This window comes from Clarias gariepinus, chromosome 2, assembly GCF_024256425.1.
Source record: "Clarias gariepinus isolate MV-2021 ecotype Netherlands chromosome 2, CGAR_prim_01v2, whole genome shotgun sequence".
In the NCBI taxonomy this organism is placed as follows: Eukaryota; Metazoa; Chordata; class Actinopteri; order Siluriformes; family Clariidae; genus Clarias; species Clarias gariepinus.
The window spans coordinates 24,403,749-24,413,456 of NC_071101.1; positions in this window are offsets into that span (position 1 = coordinate 24,403,749).

A 9,708-nucleotide genomic window follows, 5' to 3' on the forward strand; every position below is an offset into this window, starting at 1 on the left:
TTATTTATAATGCTAATTCTCTATAATTTCTTCAGTTAATGTAATAGAGGTGATGGAAAAAAATTTTAACGTTTGATTTCTCAGATCGACCAACAACAAATCCATTAAAAAAAAGAAATAAAAAAAACAGTGGAGAGTGACTTTTGCTATGACCCCAGGATTTTCATGGTCTTCCCCAAAAACTATACAAGTACTGAAGAAGTATTTAAAAATCTGAGTTTGTTTGTTTATTATTATTATTATTATTAGTAGTAGTAGTAGTAGTAGTAGTAGTAATAGTATTATTATTATGTTATTATTATTATTATTATTATTATTATTATTATTATTATTATTATTAATAATAATAATAATAATAATAATAATAATAATAATACTATTACTACTACTACTACTACTACTAATGAATGTAGGTTATTTTAAAGTTAATTAAAAGATGCACCCTCTTTAATTATTATTATTATTATTATTATTATTATTATTATTATTATTAATAATAATAATAATAATAATAATAATAATTAAAGAGGGTGCATCTTTTAATTAACTTTAAAATAACCTACATTCATAATGATTATTATTATTATTATATGTAATTCTTAATTACATATATTTTTATTGTTATTATTCCTGTTGTTGTTGTTATTAATATTGAAGCTTGAATTTATTGTATTCATTCCTCATTCAGATGCTGTGATCTAACGTAGTGTAAATGGGCAGTTTCTCACTCACAGGTGCACAGGAACCAAGATGACTGACTTTAACACAGAGCCATTAGTGTGTGGTCAAGGGCCTGAGAAAAGAGAATGGCCATAATTCATAGCAGTAAAACTGCTATCCTTCTCTCAGCCTCAAACGGACATGAATGGCCGTCCCAAGCCGCTCCCCACTGCTAATTGTCATCCAGCCGGGGGAGGAAGACACTGGCGTGTCCCCCTCAAGCCTGCTACCGGGCCGCCAGTTGCTCTGTCTACCAGTGTAAATAACCATCTCAATAACAAATAAAGGAATGCAGGACCCTGCGAGTAAGCATGGGCAACCCTGTACCAGGCCACCTTAATGACACTGTCAATGGGGCCCATGCAATGCACGGCTAATTTTCTTTCTTTGACTTCATTAGGTGGCACTCTGGAGGGGCAGCATGGGAGTGAAAGAGGGAAAAGTGGCTGTTGTCTTGTCACACAGGTCAAAGAATAAGTCAAGCAAAGTTGCCTCTCTTGACCTTTTGATGGTTAGTGCAAACAGAGCCGAAGTCTGATCACTGAGTAAGCACCAGTCTGGAAAAGAGAAAGAGACAGCGTAGTGTGTATGAAACATTTTTCAGCTTGTTTTAAAATCTAGCTACCTTTAGTCCTTTGGTTGAAATTGGCATACTACACTGATTTCTGTTTACTGTCCTGTATAACATGACCACCCATGTCTGCTGTCTATACAACTGTACACATTCCTTTAAATAAATGATGCCTCAAACATCTGCTTAGGCAGCTCAGTAATGTAGTCGAGGGCCCTTAAGCACGTAGCAGAAAGCCAGGCCGCTCTCTATACTCTCTCCAGCTGTAGGTCTAAGGGGGCTCTCGCACAGCTGTAAAGCTGTGGCCTTCACAGCCACAAATCAGCTGCTGAAAGCAGGCATGTATCTTCAAAGGGTGGCCTGTCCCTCCATGATATACAGCCCCCACTGAGAACAAGTTAGCCACGGCCACTGTCTCTGCACCTGGGCTATTATCAGGCAACTGGGATCATCTCTGCTCACTACACATTCAAATGTACAAGTAGCAGATTAGGCTGACTCAATCTTCTTTTCCTCTGAGGGAAAGAGGGAAAGAAAGAGAGGAAGGAGAGTGAGAAAAGAAAACCCCTTTGACTTCAAAAAGAGCCCTCTCCCTCTTTCCTGGGCCAGGCTGAAAGAAGCGGGAGATGAAACCAGGGGGGGCTTGTGTATTCAGTGGACTAATTCAGAACTGATTCCTCTAATACACCCCTGAAACACTTTTAATTGTGTTAGTTTGCATTCAAAAGGCATGTTTGCAGCTCTTAATTGGAGGCTGCTTTGAAATAATTGAAATGTACGACTTTGTGGGGGCCAACTTAAACAGTTCTAATGTGCTTTGGTGGTAGGCACTAGCACCCCATTATTCCTCATTCAGATGCTGTGCCATTTTGGAGGGGTCTTGGCAATTTGTAACCTTTAAAGTAAAAGGGGTGTTAAGGTTTGGCAGTAGGCTCACCTCATTTTCTATATCTTGTTATAAATAAGTAAAGGACTTGTACATATAAAGTAAATATAAATGAATCAGATTTTTATCTTTGTCAAAAAAGAGGCTAGATTTCACATTCTCTAATGTATGCAGCAGGAGGAATTTTTAAGTCTGACTCTTTGACAACTCTTTGTCAAAGTTGAACATTCCCACATGGAAAGAACCTATATGAGGATATATGTGCATATATGAAACCTATATGCAGTATATATGCACATATATCCTCACCTATATGAGGATATATGCGCATATATCTTCACCTATATGCAGTATATATGCACATATATCCTTACCTATATGAGGATATATGCGCATATATCTTCACCTATATGCAGTATATATGCACATATATCCTGACCTATATGAGGATATATGCGCATATATCTTCACCTATATGCAGTATATATGCACATTTATCCTCACCTATATGGGGATATATGCGCATATATGAAGCCTATATACAGTATATATGCATATATATTATAATATATATGCTGCATATAGGCAAAATTGAGGTGCATATATGTGCATATACAGGCCATATAGGTCTCCTGTATTGCTTCTTTATATCCACATATAAGCCCTATATGTACATACAAGATATGTCTCCTATATAGCTCATGGCAGGATCTGGTCATTTTAGCTCATATCTCACTTTGGCAACTGTCATACATGATGCGCTCATATTTCTATTATCAAGGCAATAACTAAGAACTAACTAAATAAAAAACACATTTTAGAATTTCTGTCGCATTATCTGCTAATGACCCGAGGCACGACACGCCCACACGCCAATCACACGGAAATCAGTCCGGCTAATTTACATACTAGGCCACGCCCCCGGACAAGGAAACTCTTCAGAATGTTCTGGAAAGTGGGAGGAGTTTACATTTACCTCAGAAGAAGACTGTGTGGCCCTGACGACGACCGGGGAGCATTTTGAAGAGAGAATCCAGGAGGATACACTGGGTAAGTTATTAAGTCTTATATAACTCTTATTCTGATAATATTAAACTAATATTAGTAAATATTTTCCTCACTTCAGCTAGCTCTTGTCAGCTTGTGTGACACATTGGCTTTCAATGCCATTTACATAGTTTAGGTAAATCATGCTAACATGCTGCCTTTCTGTATGTAGCACAAACATGATATTTCCCGGTGGCTAAGCTAATGCCTTATGGAGTTTACAGATGTTTATAAACGTTTTAATAAATAATTATTTATTATTATTATACTGTCTTATTATTTTTGTCTTTTTTAGATGCTACATTGAAGAAGTGGCCGGCAGCCACCCGAGGGCAGACAGGCACATCTATCAATTCAAAGCTCACGAAGCTGAGAAGGTCCTCAAAATATATATGTTTTCTTCCTGTTGAGTTTTTTTGTCTTATTTTTGTTCTTTTACTATTTGATTGTTCTTAAAAAAATAAAAAAATTTAATTTCTACATTTTGGGCTTTTATTTATGTTGTCTGACAGCTATAGATTTTAATAATTTTACTAATATCTAGGTAAAAATATAGGTGCATATATATGCACATAGGTACATATATGCACGTATATATGTACATATAATATAGGAAAACGGCCAATTTTATATATGTCACATATATGTCTATAGGTACATATATGCACGCATATATGCACGCACGCATATATGTACATATAATATAGGAAAACGGCCAATTTTATATATGTCACATATATGTCTATAGGTACATATATGCACGCATATATGCACGCACGCATATATGTACATATATGTACATATAATATAGGAAAACGGCCAATTTTATATATGTCACATATATTAAAAACCTATATCAAACCTATATTAAAACATATATGTTTTATATAGTTTTTTTCCGTGTGGGTTTCCCCCAATATTTCCAATAAAATCCCATTTTGTGTGACAAGTGTTCACACACTCCTCCTCACTTCTCTCTTTTGTCTTGTGTAGCGCTGGAAAGAGAGAGAACGGTGTTTCTGACACAGGCATCCACCTGCCTGTCAGTCTTTTTCTTCTGCTGTTTTTAACAGCCTTTTATTTGACATGGCAAGGTGTGATGAGTGTGACACTATGTAGTAAATCTGCATTACACTAGGTTGCTCAAGCATGTTACAGTGTTCCCATGGCCTCTGTGAGGCAGGACAGAGAAGAGAGGAGAGAGAGAATATATTTTACTGAAAATACTGCTTCTGTGGATTTTGCAGCAGATGGTGGCATGTGAATGCTTCCTGCTGTTATGTCATTAGATTCATATTATCAAGATTGTTATTAAACATTATATGAATTAGCTTCTTTCTAGATTTTGCTCAACATTTGGTTCTGGTTATTATACAACAGCTTGCTGTTGTAACTTTGGTTCATGTATGAGTTAAATCCCTAAAAACAGTCCTTTCCCCTGAATCACTTTTTTTCTCAAGTCATTCTCCTTTTTCTCCCTTGAATCATTTTAATCCTTAGGGGGGCTCAAACTCTGGCTGTCATTTGATCGTTCAGTGCCAGCGCTAGGGCTCTAAATAAACCCAGTGTTGCGTGAATATCATTCTGTGGATGTATGGGTCACATTGGTGAGTTGTGAGGCTGAAGAGCGAGCCTTCACTGGCCTCTCTCCGAATGCTTGGCGACTGCTCGGTTACCCCACAGTGAAAGGACCACCCACTTAGGCTTGAGAGGGGATTTGGAGCCTCCTGCCTCTTCTGTCCTTAGCCCCTTTTTGGAAGGCGTTTGCCATCCATCTGATTGGGTCTGTGTGCTTCCTACATTATTCCCTCTCCTTTATCAGTCAAGAATGGGATGTAGGTTAGGAAGGTGCATCCTTCAGGATATCAGTGCACTCTGACAGAAATAAGATGATGTCAAGTGTCACACTGACCGAATATTTGCTTGAAGATTTTAGGATGCGGATAATTAACAGTCTACCACGTAAATTAGCCATGGGTGATTTTTTTTTCTGAATTATTTTTGAGCTCAGTCCATGTATTAGATTGGTTCTAATTCACTCCCTGTGTAAGACCATGTTCATAGATATGTTAAGTGATTCTGCTGGCAGAAGGACTCAGATGCTGTTCCCTGTGAGGTCTTGTATGTTTGATTTCCCCAACTTCACCGCTCCACCCCAACATGTTCATTCTCAACTCCCGGTCTTCAGTCCCAACCTGTTTTTAATCAACTTTTCTCACAAAGCACAACAAAACAGGGGGAGGGCAGAGCTCGGTCTGTTGGGGGTCGATGCTGGCAGCAACAATGTCCGTGAACTGCTTGCCATCTCCATCCCCTAGTGCCATATACAAACAATCATTTCCATATGCAGTGAAAGGGGTCATTGCGTTAACGGAGGGAGGAATGCTTTTGCGGGAAATATTGTCCAGCATTGACACAGAAGTAATTTGGGGCTCACCAAGCGATTCTATCACAGCCTTTTGTTGCTTCAAAATGTTTGACCCAGAGGTCCCTGTCACCCCTGTAGTTAATGACCGTTAGAGCGCTGTGACAGTCTCCAAAAGTAAAACATCTCACAACTAATAGCAGGCCTCAAGAGGCTTAGGCATAAATATTTAAGCAGTACTTACTTGTCCCAAATACTAGGGGGTCTCCATGGTATGTTTATCAGATAATACAAGCTGGAGAGCAAATATAAAAGTATGGCAAACATGCATGGCTTTGCTTTACATGTGGAATTTTTAAGTAGTTTGCAATATATTTTTATTTTATTTTTTTTTTTAATATTGGTTAATAGTGCACCATTTTTAATAATTTAATGCTTACCTCTCGTGTTGTTTTAGTTCTACCATTTGGAAAGTGTGATTTATAATCCATTTATATATTAAAGCTAAAACTATAGAGATGAGGGTGAAGTAAACCAGATTAGTAATGTTGATCTCATTTGGAGAGTGTGTCAAGGTTAGTTTCCTTTAGCAAGTTGACATAATTCTAAAAACTACTTATAAGTTCTTATTTCTCAAAGCAAACTTAATTAAATATGTGGGTTGTTGAGGTACACTGACGTGCCATGAATTATTGCCCCGGCGAACAAAGGCGTTACACAAGCCATCGAATTATCTCTGTCAAACTTTGGCGTAATCTGAACTGATCCTCTTAAAAATATTTAAATGAAGACATTTGCACATGAATGGGCTCCATGGCAACCGTGTGTATGTTCTACTTCAGGGTGCTTCTTTAACACAGCGCTTTAGAAAGCACATCTCTTCTGTCATGTTGACAAACAACAAAACAAACAATCCCTGAAAAAAAGCGATGAAGTATTTCAGAATAGGATGATGGATGGCCAGGGCTAAAATGTAGACGTTTTTTAAAAAAAAGGGCCGACACTGTGGAGAAAGGACAATTGAAGTTTACTACAATTTCTTTCTGTTATTGGACCTCCCTCATTGTGTAGATGAAGTTTAATCTGTATGCTCTGGAGGCCCAGGACGTTTTGTTATAATATGCAATTGAGTATTCAATAATGTGTTTGCAGTCATGGCTAAAATTGGAGTTAAGAGTTCATAGAGAGCTGCAGTACTCCCTTTAAAGATGAATTCTCCCTCTAGTGGCTGGATTAAAGCTTTCTGCATGTGTGTATCACACCATGTGTTTATGTATAGCCATGGGTCCCTAGCTCTTTTCCAAATACACCATCTATAAATTAATTATTTAGTAAGAAATGGTTTAGTTTGAAAAATATAGGACACATCTGTTTTCATTTGACTTCATCTATGGCAGGAGTAATTGTGGAAATGTTTGTGAAAATAATAGCAGTTCCCTGTGTACTTCATTTCCTTAGTAAGGAAACTCTTATGTATTAATATAGCTCATGGCTCAATTCAGTTATGGAAGAGAAAGGATTAATTAATTTGGGGCTAATAGGCACAAACATGAAAAAACAAACTTCTTTACTTTTTCGCTCGGATCATGTGTAGCATTTTTAAGTAACTAATATAAATTATGCACACTATGTTGATTATGCTGCAGAGAAAGCGAGAGAGAGAGTTAGAAAGAGAGAGAGAGAGAGAGAGAGAGATGGAAAAGACTTATTTACCTGGCACCTAATCAATTGAACATTTTCATAATTGAATCTTGTTTTCCTAAATTATGTGCTGTTTGGGTTGAGTCCGGATAAAGGATGTTTTCTGGCCAAGAATGGATCTTTTAATGCTACACTAGGAAGGTGATGATTCCTGATATACTTTACAACAGGGCTTTTCAATCTTATCCACAAAGGGCTGGTGTGGCTGTAGGTTTTCTTCCCAGACAAATAACTGATACCCTTAGCGGTCATTTAAAGACCAAACACAACTGACTGATGTGGTGGGATCTAGTGTGACTGTTGTATGTTTGGAATAAAATAAAAACGAATGTAGACATGTCAGCTCTTCATATTTCTCAAGATTAAAGTAAAGAATCTTTTTTTTTTTATCTTATTAAATGTTTTTTTTCTTGTGAGATTTATTTAGATATGGACTCTCATCCATCTAAGCAGAAAGACTTTCTGCAATGCTGCAAAGCATACACTATTGTGAGCCTTTAGACCTACAGTGCCTGGGCATGTACAATTTGCCCTAATCATGAACAAACTAATTAACAAATGGAAATTGAATGTCACCTTGCCATTTTCCACCAATAATGCTCCCTGATTTAGATTGCCTCACAGCCTTGAAGTCAGAGCGGAGTTGGCTTATGCAACATGGGCCGATTGCAGGAAATAGCATTTTAACACAAATATATCCTAATCAATTATTTTTACTTATTTGGCTGTGAAGAACAGTCATGCATTTTACATGTAAACCAGTTAATTTTATATTACTATGTGCACACTTGCACTGGGTTCGATGATTATTAAGTAGCCTGGCCTGGCAGCCCTTAAACTCTGCGTGTCTGACTCCGGCCCCTCTCTGGGCTGTAAATCAGCATGCGTCCTCACATGTGATAATTCTCCAAAGTTAAACAGCCATAAAAGCCTAAGGAACTCTGACCTTCACGATCTAACTAAGCAAGAAAAGCCAATGATGTGTACCAGTGCCGGTTGCACTTCTCACATTATGATAAACTATGGGTTCGCCAATGCTAAAAAATAATTGTAGGTCTTCGATGACATATATAGGAGCAGCTTTTCAATACGATCCCAATTTATTTAGCAGTAAAATATTTTATTGTTGGCTATAAAGCATATGGCTGAGGAAAGTGGATGAAGGACAAGGATGTCTAGCTGGGGTAGTTGTCTCCCAACACTGTCACTCTTCTTAGCAGAAGATGTATGGTAGTGGAAGACAGATTATAATAGCATGTGGCAGTCTTACGGGGCGAGGGGCCATAAAACAATCAAAACTACTGAAGCCAGTCGCAATAACTATTTCCATGACATTTAAAGTGGTGGATTTCTCTCAGCACTGCTATTATTTCCTCCTATTTGAATAAAAACAGCAATCGTTGGTTCTGTCTGACAATGTTCTTTAGTGCCTTTTGTGTTAATTATTGTAAATGTTACAGACTTTGCCAATTATCAAGAAACCTCTTTGTACGTAACTTGACTGTGCTTGTTTCTTACATTTCTTCATATGACTGTTTAATTTTATTAAATTTTGTTTGTTTTAAATGTCACATTTGGGATGCCATATTGTAATATATGACATATGAGAATGAAATCTGTTAGCCCATATTAACCGCAGTGGTAAAAAAAAAAAAAAAAAAAACGGGACTAGAACCAGGCTTCAGCTGAACTATGAGTAGGACAGCAACAATGAGTCTAGTCATTATAAGACTGAATCCTTTACAATGTCATAACATATTCAGACATTGAGGAAATATGCTGCGGCTGCATCCTCTGCCATCCCTGCCCTTCACAGCTGTCATAGCACGATCATAAACAGCATTTATAACAATCTAGCCTGTGGGTAAGGGAGAAGGAGAGAGGGAGAGGGAGAGAGGGAGAGAGAGGTGGAGGGAAACTGAGACATGCTACGAGAGCTCATCAGAAAGTGAAATAATGAAGGAGAGCAAGATCTCTGATATGTAAAGTAAGCTTTTTGTATACAGATGATCAGAAATGTATTAATCAATGATCTCACTATTCTCTAAAAAAAAGCAATACTCAATTTAATAAAGTGCGATATGTATCCAGTAAGATATTATATGTACCCAGTGAGATACAGTACTGTATGTATCTAAAGAGGTTCAGTATGTACTGAGGGAGATTCAATATTCCCCCAGTGAAGTACAGTATACATCCAGTGTGATTTGATATTTTTATAATTATCATTATATTCATAATCATTATATATTAATGATTTATTATAGTATGTACCTAGTGAGATAATATATATTCAGTTAGATTATAAATATACTCAGTGAGATTTAGTGTGCACCCACCGAGATTGAGTATGTACCAGTGAGATTCAGTATGTATCCAGTGAGAATCAGTATGTACCCAGTGAGATACAATATATAC